This window comes from Ambystoma mexicanum, chromosome 3q (assembly GCF_040938575.1).
Source record: "Ambystoma mexicanum isolate Mex_15411 chromosome 3q, UKY_AmexF1_1, whole genome shotgun sequence".
In the NCBI taxonomy this organism is placed as follows: domain Eukaryota; kingdom Metazoa; phylum Chordata; class Amphibia; order Caudata; family Ambystomatidae; genus Ambystoma; species Ambystoma mexicanum.
Genome location: NC_090926.1, coordinates 1215926327 through 1215944990, shown reverse-complemented (window position 1 = coordinate 1215944990; position 18664 = coordinate 1215926327). Strand labels below are relative to the sequence as shown.

The following is an 18664-nucleotide window of genomic DNA, read 5'->3' as shown; positions in this document are numbered from 1 at the left end:
GAACTATGTACAATATTTATGACATCCTCACAGGCACGTTTGTGTTCCTGTTAGCTGCGGGGCTGGGCGGCAGTTGATAGGAGAGGTTTGACATGATCTTACCCCCCCCCTGCCGTTTGAGATCAAATGAGGCGGTTGTGGAACGTACATCCCGCCTGCTTGGAATTGGAATACAGTGATCTCTGTGTTAGCTCAGCGCGTCAGATGTTTTTTTTTCCCCTTCTGATGTGGAGATCAGAACATTAGAGGAAAGGACGTCGTAGCGCCATTTTCAGCAATGGGTGCTGATGTGTCTTGCTTCTCTATCTCTAGTACCTGTTTTTATTCTTTGTAATTGGTTATTTATAACGCTCTTAAATTGGTTATTTATAACGCGCTTAATAGCCAGAGGTTTCTAAGTGCGGAGCCAGGGATTGAACCTGTGTTGCCCTGCGTCGTCTTGCTTCCAAGGCGAGCCCCTTGCCCCTGAACTATACTCCCTCCACCTTAGACTTGCAATGGCTCTTGAACTGTCCAGGTCCAGATCTGTCAACTGGTGTTGTGTTCTTACTTACCTTATCCACTTATTGATCGTGTTTAAACACTATGGGCCTCATTACACGGATGGTGTTAGGGATTTACCGGTACCGGTAAAATACCGGTACCGGTAAATCCCTACTGCCTTACTATGAGGTCCCTTTGCGGGTTGGGGGATTTAACGCCTGCTTTTTGCAGGCGTTAAAATCCAAACCCCTAAGGGACCTCGGAGCTAATTACGGCACTGCAAAATTGCGGTGCCGTAATTAGCACCTTCCCCATTCCCATAGAGCCCTATGGGGCAGAAATGGGAATGGGGAAGGGCAATGGCGGAAGGGGGATTTACCGCCCCTCCAACCTTGGAATGGGGCGGTAAATCCTCTTTCCGCCAAGGCGGTGCCGGTATTTTACCGGCATGAGCCATGGCGCTAATAGCGCCATGGCTCACCGCCTACCGTGTAATGAGGACCTATATCCTCAAGACTCTCACCAAGCAACTTTGCCCCTCCAGGTGACATTTTGTTCACCACAGTTTTTTGTGACCCACACGTGTGCCAATCCTGCACATGAACATGTCATCTTCCAGACACAGATGCCCCCATGGTCATTGCTTAGGACCTTAAGCCATCAAAAGTTAGGAATGTTCCCTGTTATGCATGTCGGCAAGCATCAGGTCACAGCCATCCTCTCATGGATTGCTTTACTTGGAGTATGACAGACATTTAACATTCTTGGGAGATGTATGACGCATAGGTGTCCCCCCTCAGCGTTGGGTGACCCCATGTGTTGTTCTTCTTTAAATCACTTTCATATCCACCTGCTCCCTAACGCCCACCTCCACCACTGCCACTAAGGACATTCTGGCCAGAATTTAATTAATCTCAATGTTCTCTGGGTTGGATGTCCCTTCTACCATTAAGGGGCAGAGTTTTGCCATCAATGACCACATGGCAACTTTTTTGGGTTCCAGCTGTTCCTTGGCCTCATTACGACCCAGGCGGAGGACCATGGTGCTATCAGCACCATGGTCCATGACGGTGTCCGCCATGGCGGAATGGGGAATTACTACCCCATTCCGGGGTTGGCGGGGCGGTAATTCCCCATGCCGCCATGGCCCTTCCCCATTCCCATTTTTGCCCCATAGGGCTCAATGGGAATGGGGAAGGCGCTAATTACGGTACCGCTATTAGCGGTACCGTAATTATCGCCAAGGTCCCTTTGCGGCACCCTACTTTAACGGCTGGTAAAACCAGCCGTTAAGGTCAGGTCCCGCAAAGGGACCTTGTAATTAGGCGCTGATAGGTTAACGGCGCCGCAGCCTTTTACGGCGCCGTTAACCCATTAGCGCCTGGGTCGTAATGAGGCCCCATGTCTGAAATATATGGCCGGCCACTTTTGGTGGAATGTGTAATGTAGAAACGTGGGTGTCTCGGCAGCAGTTTTCATGAAGTGAAAAGTGCATTTGATTAGTAATAAAATGTCAAGTTTTGTAGCTGCATTGCAGCGAACCCTACAAGGAAACCCACCTTTTCAGGTAATAGCAACTTGAGGGGATATTTAAGCGCTTTTTATTAATTGACTTTCTTATCTGATACGAACATTAAATAATCAAGACATACAGCAGAATGTGTTACTATAATAATTCAGCGATCAAACCTCATCTTTCCAGCTATATCCTGCGGTTAGAACTCTGGTAGAAAGTATTAGAACCGCCACACACAAGAAATTAACCTTCCCGTGTTTCACACTAATTGTGATTATGTTTTATGCTGGAGTCAGGTGCTTCTTCATTGCCTTACACAGTATGTTGCAAAACTTAAGTAAAAGAAAACTATTGGAAAAAAGAAAGCAAAGGAGAATTTTAGACCGGCAATAATTATATGATTTTCTATCACATAATCCATGTATTCCAATTGGTTCTTTGTATTTGTATTTTGTTGTGTCTTTATTTATATAACGCCTAACACCTATTTGTTGCACAAAGAACAGTAAGGGTACAATATAATGCAATGCATGGTACGAAGAAGGGGTTTTCAAGACAGAAAGAGAGGAAGTAGAGCGAAGTGAAAGAGGGAGAGCGTTCCACTGTTTAGGGGCTACCAAAGAGAATTAGCGGAGGCGGGGGGAGGCACAGAGAGGACATGGAAGTGATAGAAGAAAAGGGGATTGAGAGCGAAGTGAGCGAGAAGGCACAAGGGAAGAAAGATAGGGAGGAGCAAGACCATGTAGGGATTTACAAACAATAGAAAGGAAATTAAAAAGCAAAGGAGCCTGAAAGAAAAGCCAGTGGCGGCTCTTCAACGGAGCAGAAATAGAATCCCGTGGATAGATGGTGGACAGTAGACAAACGGAAGCATGATATATGGAACAAATAGGGGCAAGATGGGAGGCAGGAAGACCAGAAGTAGGGTTGAGCAATTTATTTATTTATTTATTTGTTTATGGTTTGTTTAAACCTTTACAAAATAATTCATCAGAAAAGGATAAAACATTTCATACAATTATCTTCAATAATTTCTATTCTACAAACATATTAAGAACATTATAAAAACAACAATTCGAATAAAACAGTATAGAACAATACATCAAGAAAATACAATGATTAAGATAGTCAAGTTCGATAACGGTTCATTCGAACTTAATCTGACCAACGTTAAAATTTCTCCATTTCAGTGGAAAGGTGCAAAACAATACTTCTTGTAGATCCAAAAAAATGAAAAAAGAATTCATACAGATCATTCAAGATAAGTCACAAAAGTTTTTCAGAAATGCCATTATTCTAAATTTTCAAACAGTCGAGTTATTATGCCTAATTTGATGCCATAACAATTCAGTGTCAACCGCGTGCAAGTGTATTACAAATTGTTCGAAGTATAGAATCCGTTGCTTTAGAAGGGTTTACCATTGCAGCAAAGTTTCTTCTGTACCTTCTTTCTTACAATGTCTACACCACCCCCATTAGTCATTCAGGAGATTCCATCTTTTCAAGATATAATTTGTTTTCAAAGTATCAACGCGGAACCTCATGAATGAGTTTCTAAAATTCCGAGAGGGATATTTCTCCAAATAATTCTCCAGAACAGGGTACAATTTCCAGAACGAGTGTATCTGATTGACCATTTTGGATTGTTGAACAGTATCAAGAGTCACTTGCCAATCATTACATTGGAGTATGGACTTCACTTTCAAAGGATTCCTTATCAGCATCTCAACTGTAACACCTGCATTCAACAAAGTGTCTTCAATGACCATTTTTAAATCTAAGCAATAAAAGTTAGTATGGCCTTTCGCTGCAATCGTGTAGAGAGATGAGGCATTATTTATCAAACATCTCCTCCACAACAACATTTGTCTCCATAAAATGATTGATTCTAAAGCTTGTAGCCCAAATTCATATCTGATTGCTTGAATTGGAATACATTTAAGAATAAAAAACAAGACACCGTTCCACATATCCCTTTCTAGTTTTTTGATAAAATCCGTACTCTCAAGCTCATAGAATTGTAAGGCATATGTAAGTTTGGGGATACCAGGAATAGTGTAAAAGCGTTTCAGTGGCGTAGCCGTAAATCTGCCATACTTGGCATCAATTTTCAACATCTGTCTCCGTATCATCTCAGCATTAACTTCTAACTGCCTTTTGATCATTGCCGTCGCACTATTAGCTGTAAAGTGGTATCCTAAGTATTTCAGAGCGACTTGGCTTTTTAGTCTTTTACCCTCGCAATTCCAAGTTAGCGAACATTGGTTCTTCTTTGGCTTTCCCATTCTTATGATAATCATTTTGGCAGCATTGATTTTTAAGTGTAAACCAGTAGTAAATACCACAAATGCATTTATCAATTTTTGCAGACCAATTTTAGTACGATCTAGCAGTAAAAAGTAATCTGCATATGCTAACCATTCAATAGCAGTTTCTCCTAATTTAGGTGATACTAGACCCTTACCCGATATCGCCTCAGCAGCTTTAGAGACATATAAGTTAAATAAGATGGCAGCTAACTTGCAACCTTATCTTAGGCCATTAGGGATTGATATTTCCGAAGAGAGTCGCCCTGCTGAGTTAAGTCTGACCTTGATCTTTGTGTCAGAATATAGATCAATGATCATCTCCAATAGATATCTGGGGATCCATAGGTCTCTCAAGATTGACCATGAAATATGTCTGTCAACAAGATCAAAAGCTTTAGAGAGATCCATTGAGGCAACAAATATAACATAACCTGGCTTCTTTATTGTTTTCGATTGCAAACTTTTCAGGATTAGTCCTCCACAATCCGTTCCTACCTTTTTTTAAAATCCTATTTGTTTGGCATCTATTATGTCATTGTTAGTGATCCAAACTTCAAGTTCTTCAAGTATAATAGAAGTAAAAATCTTGTATTCAGGGTCTGAGATCGCAATTGGCCTATAGCTTTCTGGTGAAATTCTGGGCCTCTGTTTATAAATTGGGATCAGAATAGCCAATCTCCATGAATGCGGTATAAGCTTAGTTGCGAGGATGTCTTTAAACAACACATGCAAGATATTCCCCCATAACTGCGCATTCGTTCTAAAAATTTGGTTGGACAAGTTATTCGGTCCTGGTGGCGCAGATTTTTTAGATTTAGCAATGATTCTACTAATATTATTAGGGGAAATGTACAGAGTCCATCTGGAGTTTTTCACCCTGAGGAGCATGTCATTATCAGTAACGTCACCATACATCTTAACAAAATGGTCTTTCCAACTTCGTTCGCTGATCAAAGTCAGCAGTATCTCTTTTTGCATAAGCTGAATCCCATTAATCATCAGCCAAAAGTTAGAGATATCTTTACCTTTGATTGCAGCAAGAATTTTTTCACCATCAGTTTGGTCTATGGCTATTCTATGAGCGATTAGGCAATTCTTGTATTGCTGCTTAGTACCTCTTAACTTCTTTTCTCTTTCCGCACCAATGCATGTTGTGTTTAAAACCCCACGGATGTCTCGTTTTAACTGTTTTTTACGATTTAAAATGTCTATATTGAAGGCATGTGCGTGGTTACGGGGTTGTTTCGTAATTTTCCTATCACAACATGTATGAATAGCAATTTCATTAATGTAATTCGTAAAAGAGGATGAAGCAAGGTGATACCGATTTTCTTTGTGCGTCATATTCATATAGTTTTTTAGTAGGACCGATGTAAATCTTTTTGTGTTGGAATAAGACCAACGTATGCGGGTACCAGTCAAATTCGCAATCAGGCCTGGATTATAGATCACGTTGTGTTCTGTTTCATTAGAATGTGTTATATAAATTGACAGGAGATTATGATCGCTGGATGACATTTTCTTAACCGTCAGGTTGGATATATATTTATCCAAACCATCAGACACAAAGACATAATCTAGTATTGAACTACAGCCTCTAGCGTTCCATGTATGCACAGAGTTTGGTAATTCCACTAACCCCATAACTTCAAGGAAGTTTATCCAAATCGCTCCTCTCAATTTAGCATTACTATTCGGAGCTCTAGGTAGCTTGACAGCAGAGCTTAACCCACACATTAGGGAGTCAATTTCAGTGCTGTCTATGTCACAGTCTGCATTTAAGTCACCAGCTATCATAACCAGCCCGTTGACTTTTATCACACGCCAAGCATCAATTTTTGCAGTTACTTCAGCTAGTTCTTTGGTCAACTGCAAATCATTATGTTTCAGGGGATTGCAGTATATATTTATAATACATATATCGATGATGTTACATCCAAGTTTCAAAGTGCATGTAACTGCCAAGAAGTATTTCAGGGTTGACCATATCTCGATGTTCCTTGCCTCCAAAGTATGTTTGCATGCAATTAGCAGACCACCCATCGGTCTCCCTTTGGGTCCTTTGGTGGCAGGTAGTTGCCAGATATCATGGTCTTCCCAGCTAAAATAAGTAGTAGCCCATGTTTCTTGCAAAAAGATCAAGTCAAAAGATGAGAAGGTATCTGTAACATCAGTATCGCTTAGCAGATGTGCATGGCCTCTGGAATTCCAAGATGCAATAGAGGTTTTACTAGTAATGCTAAAGTGGTTTGGCCAACGCCTGGAGCGACGAGATAGCATCCTTAAGTGCCAGTGTCAGCCCTCTCCACTCCTATTTTTCAGTGCCAAAACCTTCCCCATTGTTCGCGTTTGCTTTAGTAGAATCATTAATATCATTAACCCCTAGTTTCGATGATACACCGTTCCTGTCCTGTTTTGACTCAATGTGTATATATGGGTAAATGTCAAAGCCTTTGCACTGCAGGGTCTCAGCTTCTTTCAACAGTAGATCTCTAACAAGTGGTGAAGGGATTACTAAACGCACATAATCCAGCCTTTGTTTATGGAAAAATCTACCAGAAGAATATCTTGCGTTGAAACCAGTGTTAAGGAAGGAATAGTGGCAAATAATGAAAGAATATAAGGGTGATTCAGCGAAATTTGTTTGCCTTCAGTGAACAGTGTAGTCGTTATTATACTAGGTAAATCACTCAATGCTGGTTTCTTTAAATCTTGACTGTCATTCATCAATTCTACATTTTCGTATACCTTTTGGACTTGCCTAACAGCCTCATTAGATGATTCTTGTCCATAATTAGGATGCTTCCTATTGTTGAGTTCGTCGTGTAATATTTTTTTCACAATGGTTACAATTTCATTTTGTTTAACCGAGAATTCCGACTCAGCACCCATAACAGTTCCATGCTTTCCAAGTTCTTCTTTATAGAACACAATATCCGTACCGTGTTCAACAGTAGCCGTCAGATCACGAGTCTGACCTTTAACCAACTCAGCCTCGCACTTACGTTCATCAGATGGGACTAAAAGTACTTTGCTACATTGGTCGGGTATCAAAAAACTAACGTTGAAATTTTTATTGTTATCATTCCAAACCGATGGCAAGGTATCACCCCGAGGAGTGTTGGGGGTTAGCTGAACTACTTTAGTTTTAAAAGTGGGGACAAGGTTAGCAGGTGGTTTTACCATACTAATTTTAGAATTAGAATTATTACATAGGTCACTTACGTTAAATTCTTTGGGCGTTGTTTCAGAAGTTTTTCCTTTTTTTTCATTACATATGCCTGCAGCATTCGCTTTAAAGATCTCAAAAATGTCAACTAGTTTTAAAGAAGACAGCTGCAAAGCAATATCCACATTTTCCAGTTTCTTTTTCATGGTATCAGAGATCGATTTTTCAGATTCGATATAGCCATCCTGCAGGGCAGATATTACTGATTCCGGACCATCATTTGGTCCTATAGCTTTGTTTGCTCTGCAGTAGGCCGTCTCTTTGCTTGTGTCGTTAGTACCAACCAAGTCATGGCGATCCTCATCAATCATATTTTTAAAGTTCACGTCTCTTAGATACTTCTGAGACGTTTTGCATAAGTTTTTCTTTTGATTTTGGTTTCTAAGTTGCGCTTGTTGTTTTTTTCTTTCTTTTTTAGTTATGTTTACATTAGGCAGTATACTTACGGGAGGAGTAGGGGGTTGATTTCCCATTATGGTACCCGACCTATTTTTCCCATCTGATTCAGGTTTAAGTACATCACCTTCAATCTGTGAGTCTTTAATGTAATTGACTGCAGAGGGGACTTTACCGCATCCACGGAGCTACTTATGTCAGTAGCCTTTACTATAGGCTTGTCCGTGCCTTCATTGGTCATTACAGTTGATATCTTACTAGAATTCTTACAAAATATGTCATTACATTTCAAGGGAACCTGAAGTACAGATGTATTTATTTGCATCAGTAGCTCAGTGTGTTTTCTTAGTTCACTCAAGATTATTCTATTAAAGATTCCCATCAGTGTGCATAAATCAGTGTTATTTGAATTGTCAGTCACAATCCCATCAGCAATAACATCATTCACCTTGTCTGGAGAATCCGGATTGCTTTCCGGTTGAAAAGTGTCTATATTAGAAGTTTTAAAGATAGTAGGGGTGTCATCAAATGATTGGTTGGCTAGGTCCGATTCCACCTGGGTTACAGATATTTCACTCCAGAGAGATTTCAAGATAGAATTACCAGGTCTTCGGCATAGAGGGATTGCGAACTTTCATTAGATTGCAAGCCATTGTTTTCAAGCTCATCATTTAGCTTTCGCTGATTTGAGCATGCTTGCGCGCACAATAGCAGCTCGTCCTCCTCCAAACATGGGAGGGGAGAGGGAGTGCCGCTGCGCGCGCTAGGCTTGCCCGCCGCGTCGAGACTGCAGTGAAGAAGTCGGCACGGGGATCTTTCATCATATTGCCGGATTTCACTTTCTTACCTTTCATGTCAATACAGAAAAAAAAAAGTCTAAACAGGTCTGGCCAGCTAAATAAAATAAACAGAAGGTGTCACAGTTATCTTGAACAGAATTATGAATAGCCAAGCTATAGCAGCGTCAGAGACCACGCTGTCTCAATCAGAAATCTTACCGAGCAACACCCCAATACTACAGCTTGTTTCTCTACGGGTACTCTACAGGGGCACCTCGTTCGGTGAAATAGACAAAACCAGTAGCACAAGAGATGGAAGCCTCGAGATAACAAACCTTCTTTATTACTTTTTAGAGGACTCTGTTCTAAACAGGGACCTTCCAAAAATTGGAATTAACACCCACTATCACTGCCACACAAAGTGCAGGACCATTTTGCCGGCGAAATGTCACCAGTCGTCTACAAAACGGTAGAGCAAAACGGGTAGAGCAATAGAAGAGTCGGGAAACATCAAGAGACAAGGCGATAAGCTTAAACCTCCAAGGTAAGGAACCTGCAGGCCTTGCAGTTGTTAAAAAGCTGAAAACGGCAAGATTTAGAAATATAAGTAACATGAGCGGTGAAAGTTTGATTACTATCAGCTACTTACACTGGAATGTGAAGTTTCCTACATATATCTTTCAGTTTTTTAAATATACTGTTTAGTTAGTGGGGCGGAGGGTACATATGTGAGTGAGTGAGTCTCATAAGAGTGATGGAACTAAAATTATTTAGCATTATTCAAAAGATAAACAAGGCACATCTCAAAAAGTTATTTTAAAATATTTTAATTATTTTTCTTTGGTTTTGTTAACATGCACCTTTACACAAAGATTAGATGAAATACAAAGTAATCTGGATAAAAACAAGATGGAAAGAAATGAATAAGAAAAGGAAGGATAATAACCTCCTTCACGGTTTAAAGATAAAAAGAAAAAGAGAAAAACTTTCCAAATCTAATATGTATTTAATTTATTTATTTATTGCATTTATTATACGCCCAAACCCATGGGTATCACAGCGTAGTTTACATTGTATACATAAAGCTATACAGTGGTAAAGTCTGGTTACAAAGGCAAACATACATGACAGTGGTGAAGTCTAGTTACATAGGCAAGCATACATGATAGTTTACCTGTGGTATATTCTTGTTACTAAACTAATAATTTTAAGCTTGGTAGACTAGCAACAAAGTGGTGCTGGGGCTAGTTTCATAAGGACATACCATCTTGAGAGCTGTGTGGTAAATACAATCTTACATTCAATGATAATGCATACAGTACTTATATGCGTATTTCTATGTGGCTGGCAATGTTGTTCTGTATCATGTCCACTATGGTGGTGATGGTGTCACGGTCCAGCCTATACATTGGGGGTGGATCTGCTCAGGGGTTAGGTTAAATGGGCTGGGATTGGTGCGAGGGATTGGTGGCTGCCTACGAGGCACTGCTGCCTGCGCTGGTGGTAATTGCTGGGCCTGTCACACCCTCCTTCTCCTCCTGCGTCTCCTCTGTGCTGCCTGTTGTTGCTGCTGTAGTTGTTGTTGCTGTAGTTGTAGCAGTATAGGCATGTCCTCCAGCGCCATGATTGCAACAGCTAGTGGTAGCATTTTGGTGTAGGAAGGGGTGTGGTGTGTAAGTGTGCTCCTTTTGTACTGGGCCAGTCTACATTGACTCCACCTGTGGGGATTGTGTGCACCTGTGGCAGCTGCCTTATATCCTGATTGCTATTTGCGGGTGGTCTGCGATGCCTGTATGGCCGGCATCGTGCAGCCCGTGATTACCGGCTTTGCTATGCCGGTATTTGCATGTCTGCGTAGGTTGGAATTTCCCCCTATTACTGGCATGGGGCGCGTGTACGCGCTTATGCCGCTATTAGCTGCATCGTTATTTAGGGTGCAGCTAATACCGGGTTTGTGGGTCTGAATGCAACGGGACGGTAAACGATGCCGGTATTACCATACCGGCATCGTTTTTGCCTTACCGGCAAACCTCGTAATGAGGCCCTATGTAAATAAAACAATGGCCATTATGCCGCGTACTGACACCTGTTAATGGCACGCAGAGGCAATACAAACCTGGCTGCTGTTCATAATGGCTTATTGCACCAGCCACCAGCGGCAAAAGGCTGCCTTTCCACAAGTTGCCATCTCCAGGATCCAGTCCCTCCTGGTCATGGGAAAGCAGAGAGCGGCAGATCCCAGCCTACTGGGTTATGAACTACGGCCAGACCCATATCGAGATTAAATATTACGGCACCTGGCAAAACCCTGAAAAACCCAGGTAGGTATATTCGAGTAAACAAAAACAAATTTTCAGGGTGAGAGGTCACACCACTCCAGCATTCTGAACATATATCACAGTCACTGGAAATACATTTTTTTCACATCAATGTGTTTTAATAACATCTGGATAAAAACTGATAGGGATAGAGGACCCACGGGTGTTTGAGAACACAATACAAATAAGTATGATCCAGTGGACAGAGCTGGATCTCAATGCAATAAACAACAACAGCAAAATGTTACTCTTGTTCGATTATAACACTTGTGCAGTCACAGGAACCAACATAGACTCAATTTCATGAACATATATACAGTAAATCATAAAGAAAAACAACAATGCTAGGATTGTGCACTGTTCAGGTGGTGTTTAATGTCGACACAACAGTGTTTCGACCTAAAGGAGCTGTGCGGTGCAGCTTGGTGGACAGGCCTTCATCAGGACGTGTGATGGAACCAAAGGTGGTCCCGGGATCTCTATCAAAGACTTATCCAGTGCAAGGGTAAGTGAGAAAATCCATCATAAGTATAGATGTCTAGACGGCATTGAATGCGCCGTAAGGGAAAAAAGTGTGTACCTCAAACGGTAAGGAGTGTTTTCAAAGTTGATAATGGTGAAGACACTTCCTGCAGATGGTATCTGCTAAGCCAGATTGTCCAACAGTGACAACGCTTCTGTGAATCGAAGTGTTCGTCTCTGCTGAGAGGCACAGCGTCCACACTTGTTTCCCTTACGGCGCGTTCAATGCCGTCTAGACATCTATACTTATGATGGATTTTCTCGCTTACCCTTGCACTGGATAAGTCAGTGACATTGAATATTACATAAGGAAATCGTCCAATTCAAGGGCAGCGGGCCCGAATGGTCTGAGCAATCGGGTGTTGTAAAATGACCCAATTTATGGGCTAACATAATATTTATCCTTTATCAAAACATCCTTAACTCAAAAAAGTACCCAGTGTCTTGGAACCTGTGTACAATTATTCTAATTTACAAGAATGGCAATTGGCTTAATCCAGCTAATGATTGGCCGATCTCCCTTCTAGATGCAGACAGTAAGATCTTACCCGCATTCATTCTTTCAGAGCTGGAGAGGAGAGCACAGGCCACTCGTCGTTTACAAAAATATAATATAATAAATATGTGCACTCTTCAATGGTCTTTTTCTGAACTTGCTGAGAGAAATAGCCTGGGGTCCTTGTGGCCCCCCCAGTCTATGTTGCCCTGGTTGATTTCTCTCAGGCCATGGATACTGCTAACCGCGGAAGCCTTTGGGCAAAACTGAAAGAGAGGGGTATTCCCACTTCCTTGGTAGAGGCCATTGTATTTTTGCATGAGGAGACAGCTTTTTAGATCCCACTGGATTACCAGGGCTTCCTGTTTTGCTCGATTAATGCTTATCAGTGTCTTAGGCAAGGGCGGCTACTGGCGCCATGTCTTTTTATTCTTTATATTTCCGACATTTCTGAGTTTTTGTTGCAAGCATCTGTGGTGGCCAAGATCGGGCATCTTCCCAAGAGCCCCCTTAGCCGGCCTCAGCTTGCAGCAAATAAGAAGACGAGACACTGGCTGATGGTAAACCCAGCTTCTTGTATTAGACAATAAATACACAGCATACACAGTGGGCAGCAGATAAGAAGGAAAATACAGCAGAACACGTATCTAGTCAAGCAGCACACAGAGTTCTGAGGGGCCGTCCCTCAGAGCACAGGTTATATAGCATATCGTAATTAATCACTAATATCTTGTCACAGTATCACAATGTGGGTGTTATTTGGCATGTCATTTGCAGACATTTGGCAATAGCTGTCAGCATCAGACTTGTGACGCAGCCGTGCGGGTACATTGTGTTTGGAACATGGATAAGCGATATTCGCAGAAATATTATTGTCATCTGCCATACATGGTGCTGAGGTTACATTTGTAGAGAGCCAACAGAAGAGACGGTCTGACGTGTCCCTTTGCCTTGCTACGGGATGTCTAATCTGCACCAGGCAGGGCTTGCGTATATCAGAGGAGGTGCATGAAGAGTGAGGCAGAGTTATGCAACGGGGGCGGGGGGGGGCTCAGGCGAAGGCAACTAGGAGCACCTGAGGCCTACATGTACGGGAGCACACTGTAGCTTATCATGGCATAGCATAGCCTTACATAGCATAGCATCACATCCTGCCACATCGCATCTTTTGTAAACCCTAAAATCGTTCCACTCAGAGTATCATGGATGGATTATGCAGATGATGTGGTCGTGGTGGACCACACTCCACTGTGGTTGCAGCGTTTCCTTGATGCAACTGCAGAATATGCAATATGCATTAGCTAATAAACTCACTGTCAATAATCTAAAATAATCTAAACATCATACCACTGAGCACATGTCTGAAAAAGCCGCATGGTTTTTCATGGAGATTAGAGGAGTCAGCATTGGTGCCGGTAAGAAATGTGACGTATTTAGGGTTTGAGATCGATCTAACCCCAAATAAGATCTCGATTGTCCTCAGGCTTTACAGTAACATTTAAAATGAGGAAAATGTGTCATACTTACTTTAGGTTTTCAATCATACCCCTAGTAGAACTCTATAAAAAATAAGGTGGTCCCTTCACTTCTTTTCGGACTGGAGATTGATTTTCAATCGTATGACATGACCGCCTTGAAGCCCGCATTTGGAAGCGAGTCCTAAATCTCCTCCAGAGCTTTTCAATGGCATTAGTGAGATATGAACTTGGTTTGGTGTCTCTCCAGGGTTGGTCAAACTGGAAGAAACTAATATTATATAGTAATCTGATTGCTCCTTCTGCAGGTCCTATATTTGTGGAATTGAAGGGACCGATGTGTGAGGGTAAATGTACTACTCTCCAGATTTTGAAGAATGTTGCCCTTTATGGGATAGTGGCCAATCAATTGACACCTTGGTCAAACCTGTGTCTGGTCAAGAAATGAGTTTTTATTTCGGACTGGATCTCCACTATTGAGAACATTCTAAATGACAAAATCCACACCTCCTTCTCGATTATTGACAAACCACTGGGGTCAATCCCACCCTATCTATGTAAGTTTCCTAATGCCTATTGGCGAGGAGAATTCTTAAGATTTAGGTTAAACGTGCTGGAGAGTAAGGAGGTGTTGGTAGCCGGTTTGAATACTGTGGGGTTGTCAGCACATTGTAGTCTGCTGCCTTAAACACAGCACTTGCCACTTGCTGGCTCCACTACCACTGTTTATTGCCCCTATTATCTATTTATTTTGATTTATTATTATTTATCTGTTCTCCTCTGCGCCGCACTTTCCTCTCTCCCCCTCCCATGCACTTTTTCCCCTTTCCCTTGCACTTGCGCGTTCTCAATGTCACTGGGCCTAGTAAGATCGTTGTTTTTGTTCTCCCCTGTTCCCCTTCCTTGCCTTGTCGCGCTCTGAAACACTTGTGTACGAGCGCGATATAAATATATTATCATATCATATCATTGTAATCTTTGTGCTTTTGTGCTAATGAGGAGTTGGTGCAGACATAATGATCGATTTGCAGGAAATTAGGATACAGTCCATTTCTCGTTTTGTTGATCATATTGATTGGTTGAATACTGCTGAATTTTGGTTTAGATTAAGCTCATGGGTGGAAACGGCACTATCGATAGCAGTTTCTAAGCAAAATTGTTTTTTATGAAAATTAGATGTTACCTTTTAGCTGATACAAATGCTCTGTAATTAGCTTTTTCTATAGCCTTTGGACCATGAGAGTTTTTAACCTTTTTCTTTTTTGTTGTTACTGTGATGAATTCGATGGACTCATCACTAATTCCCCGGCAGTAACCTCCTCCCATGTGGCCACGGGACGGCAGCCGCTACCTGATCATGATCCTGGGGGTGGATATATGAGGGAGGATCACTGGGAGGGGACAACTACCAGGGAGAAGGGATGATTCCATTAGATGAGGCATGGTATTCTACCCATTTTCCTAACAAAGACCCTATAAAATCGAAGCTCTTGAGTGCTTGTTGTCATCCAACTATTACTGGAAAACCCCTTCCCTTAAGTCACTCTAACCAAAAAACATTGAAAACACACAGAAAACATCTTCTCTGTCCGACATTTCCTTTTGAAGATTTTTTAACAACATCATGTCGGAAAGTCAATTAAATCTATGGACTTCAGCTCTCAGAAAGCCTCAACTAGTGAGAGAAAGAAGAGGAGGGAAGAGCTAGCGGCGATTAAGCTAAATTAAGCAAAATCCAAAGACCAGCGTGCAAACTAATTGTTCTATTCACACTAGATTGCCCAGGACATTTTAAAATGGCAACCACAGCATTCACAAGAACAGTACGGCAGAGAATCGCAGAGGAGAAGACGTGCACTTGTATGCAATGGCTCGTGAACGTGTGCTACAGCCACCGGCTTGGCGGGAGAGAAGGAGAAGTGTCCTCAGCCTACATGAAGGACCACAGTAGCACTGAGAAGTACAGCAGAGCTCCTGGAGTTACAGTCAAGTCATGAAGCAGCGTTCTCCAGTCCTGGATGCAGAAGAAAGCCGGCGAGTAGATGCAGAGCCGCACTGAAGAGACGCCAGAATCGCCTGGGAATCCAATCCAGGGAGGAAGCTACACCGCAGAGGCACGGTGTGAGTTGGGGATGCCACAAACCACCAGTGAGTTGGCCTAGAGCCATTGGAGACCTACAGAGCATACCAACAAACCAGAAAACAAGTGAATGAAGTATGTGAGACTGACATTTTGGACAATATTAAAAAAACGATTCAAACACAGGCAAAACCTACTGTTAGATCAAGGTTTAAGAGCAAGAAGATTTGAATACCGACAAGAAAAAGTACGACGACGAAAACTGAATTATATTTATGCAATTATATATGCATGCGATGTCACTGTGGGGAGAGCTGAAGCAGGTGTTACCCTAAGCAAATACATTGGACAGAACAAAAGCAGATGCTGATGTGATTTATTGAAAGTAACAGTAAAGCCAATATAGTAGTTCTGGTAAAGGGAAGACAACAGGCAGTTGACATTTGGGGGTGGAAAGATATCTGACAGGGGAGTATACCAGGGGATCTGAAATACCTACAGAGACAGGATTCCTGGCAGGGGAGTATACCAGGCATTCCACTGAAGTTGTGAAAAGACTGTACAATTCTGGCAGGGGAGTATACTAGGGGATCTAAGAAGGCCATAAAGAGAGGTCCTGGCCGTCAAATACAGCAGGCATTTGAAAACTATATAAAGAACAAGATACCTGGCAGGAAAATATGCCAGCGGTTGTCTGGCAAAGGAGTGTACCAGGTGGTCCTCTAAAGAAGGGATGCCCACAAGAGGTCCTAGCAGTCAGAACTAACAGACGGCTTTGAGAATTGTATGAAGATACCTGGCTGGGAAGTGTAACCAGGGGATCTGAAGGTCCCATGAGACGATTCCTGGCAGAGGAGTATGCTAGGTAATCCAACAGAAGTTGTAAAGAAAAGCTTAACAGTGTTACCAAATACACCAACTAAATCTTTACATTTACAGAACGAGAACTTTGTGAAGCCAATACAAAGACATTGTTCAAGAAATACATGTTTGCTGCAAAGGAACTGCTGTTTAAAAGAGACACTTTGGCCATCCTACTACAAATCCAGCCGAAGGGAACTATCCTCTGGTTTTCAAGGATTTTTCCATGGAAAAATACTTTTGAATGTATTCTTCATGTTTTGATTATGAACACTTTTTCCACTAAACATATGTCAGAAATATCTCCTTGCACTCTTTGGGCCTCATCATGAGTTGGGCGGAGCAGTAAAATGTGGCGGTAATGCTATTACTGCCGCATTTACCGCTCCGTCCAATCTCGAGTTGGGCGGAAAGTGGGAGTTTTAACTCCAGATCTTTGCTGGTGGTAAAACTCTACTCTTCCTTCCTGTTTTCGGTGCTATTAGCGCGGCACTAATTGCGCCAGCACTAATAGCGCCAAGAAACCCCCATTGAGTCCAACAGATCCGATAGGAAGGGGGATTTAACTACCCACCGCAACTCGAGATCTGGCACAAATTGTGTGGCATTGGGCGGTATCCCAGCACAATTATCACCGGGATACCGCCCAACTCAGGATAAGTCCCTTAGTTGTTTGTTTCTAGTGTGAGGGTCAGTTTAGAATGTTTTGGGCACAAGAACAGTTTCTACATTCCAAATCACTTGAAACAGACTGATTCTTAGTTTTAGTTGGTTAAGTAGGGCATCTCCTTGCTTAGGATAGGGCTAGAAAGGCGTTTTATCAACCCATTTCTTTCAAATAAAATGTCTGACAATGAGAATACATCAACTTTGTGTTTGCCTCTCATTTCGGACCCCTCACATTACTTAATGGTCAATATATGACCTTATGTTTTCCAAATGATGAATCTTCTGTGTTTTGTATTCTGGTGTTGTATGCATTTAGATTTTATTTACTTGGAAATTATCTATTGAAATGTTAAACTTTTGAAACTGTATGTAATTGCATGTGAAAGGTGAGTATATTAACCATGTCACATTTATAATAAAAAAAAATACATAGAATTTTCTGGGTTGACACCTTGATTTGATGAGTAAATGTGCGTGCAGAAATCTACTTTAATTGGAAATGTGCATTTTACAATTATTCTTTTAAATTTTTGATGTGACACTTTGGGCCACAATACCAAGTGTCTAGCACACAATGGGTTTGTCCACACTGTCTGGAGGCACTACAATTATTCGAAAATACTGGTAAATGTAATAGGCAAGCGAGATTTACATGACATAGAATAACATGGAATGAATATGAAAAGGAAGGAAATGAATAAGACATTTAGCAAAAAAATAAGTGAGAAAAATAATAAAAAAAGAAAACAGAAAAACCATTCAAATGAAGTCCTTGCAATAAGAGTACATATACGGATGAGGGGAAACACATCTATAATGTTGTGCAATCGTCATTGCAGGGGTTTGATACTGTCCTAGATATTCAAAAGACTATGGTATTACCACGTTCTTGTTTATTCTGGATTATACATCTTATAGTTGGAAGATAGTTGGGTGAATAAGGATGCCCACCTATTTTACAGCAATATTAATACTGGACTGTCATTTCTCCTGTGCAGCACTTAGTACAAACCCCGATATTTAGCTGCATGGCTGCTGTACATTCAGCTTTTATCATCGCACAGCACTTCCTCATGTGCACATGTTTCTAAAAAGAAATTCACCTTTGTTGTCCCATTTTAGTTTTCAGATGTTGTGCAACCCTGGATTTCTGGCTCGTGTCATTTTTGTTCCCTGCTCTAATAATCAAGTTTCATTTCCCTTTTAGAAATGCAGGACTACAAGTAGCAGTTTTGCAGGGTCACATGGGTCTGGAGGAGCATCTCACACTTGTCTTTGTACAGTCTGAAAGATCTAGAGAAAGGGGACTGGATTCCAACAGGGCTTAGCTATGGATTTTCAGTTCACAGACATTGGCATTTTGGGGATTGTAGTTTTGCCTGTTTTCATAAGTTATGGACAATGGGGAGAGGGATCCAGAACCCACCCAGGACAGGACAGGTATGGGCAACCCAGGACCTGCCCAAGGGTGGATGAGAGGGTGAACTAGAACTGGCCCATGAGTGAAGGGAGCGAGCAATCCAGGAGCCAG

At 41.7% G+C, this 18664-nt stretch overlaps 1 protein-coding gene across 2 annotated transcripts in view; it reads left to right on the top strand.

Annotated features, from left to right (window-relative positions):
• Positions 1-18664, top strand: part of LOC138447764 (intercellular adhesion molecule 5-like) — a 251513-nt gene that overhangs the window by 208254 nt on the left and 24595 nt on the right. The gene's annotated exons all lie outside the window — the stretch shown is intronic.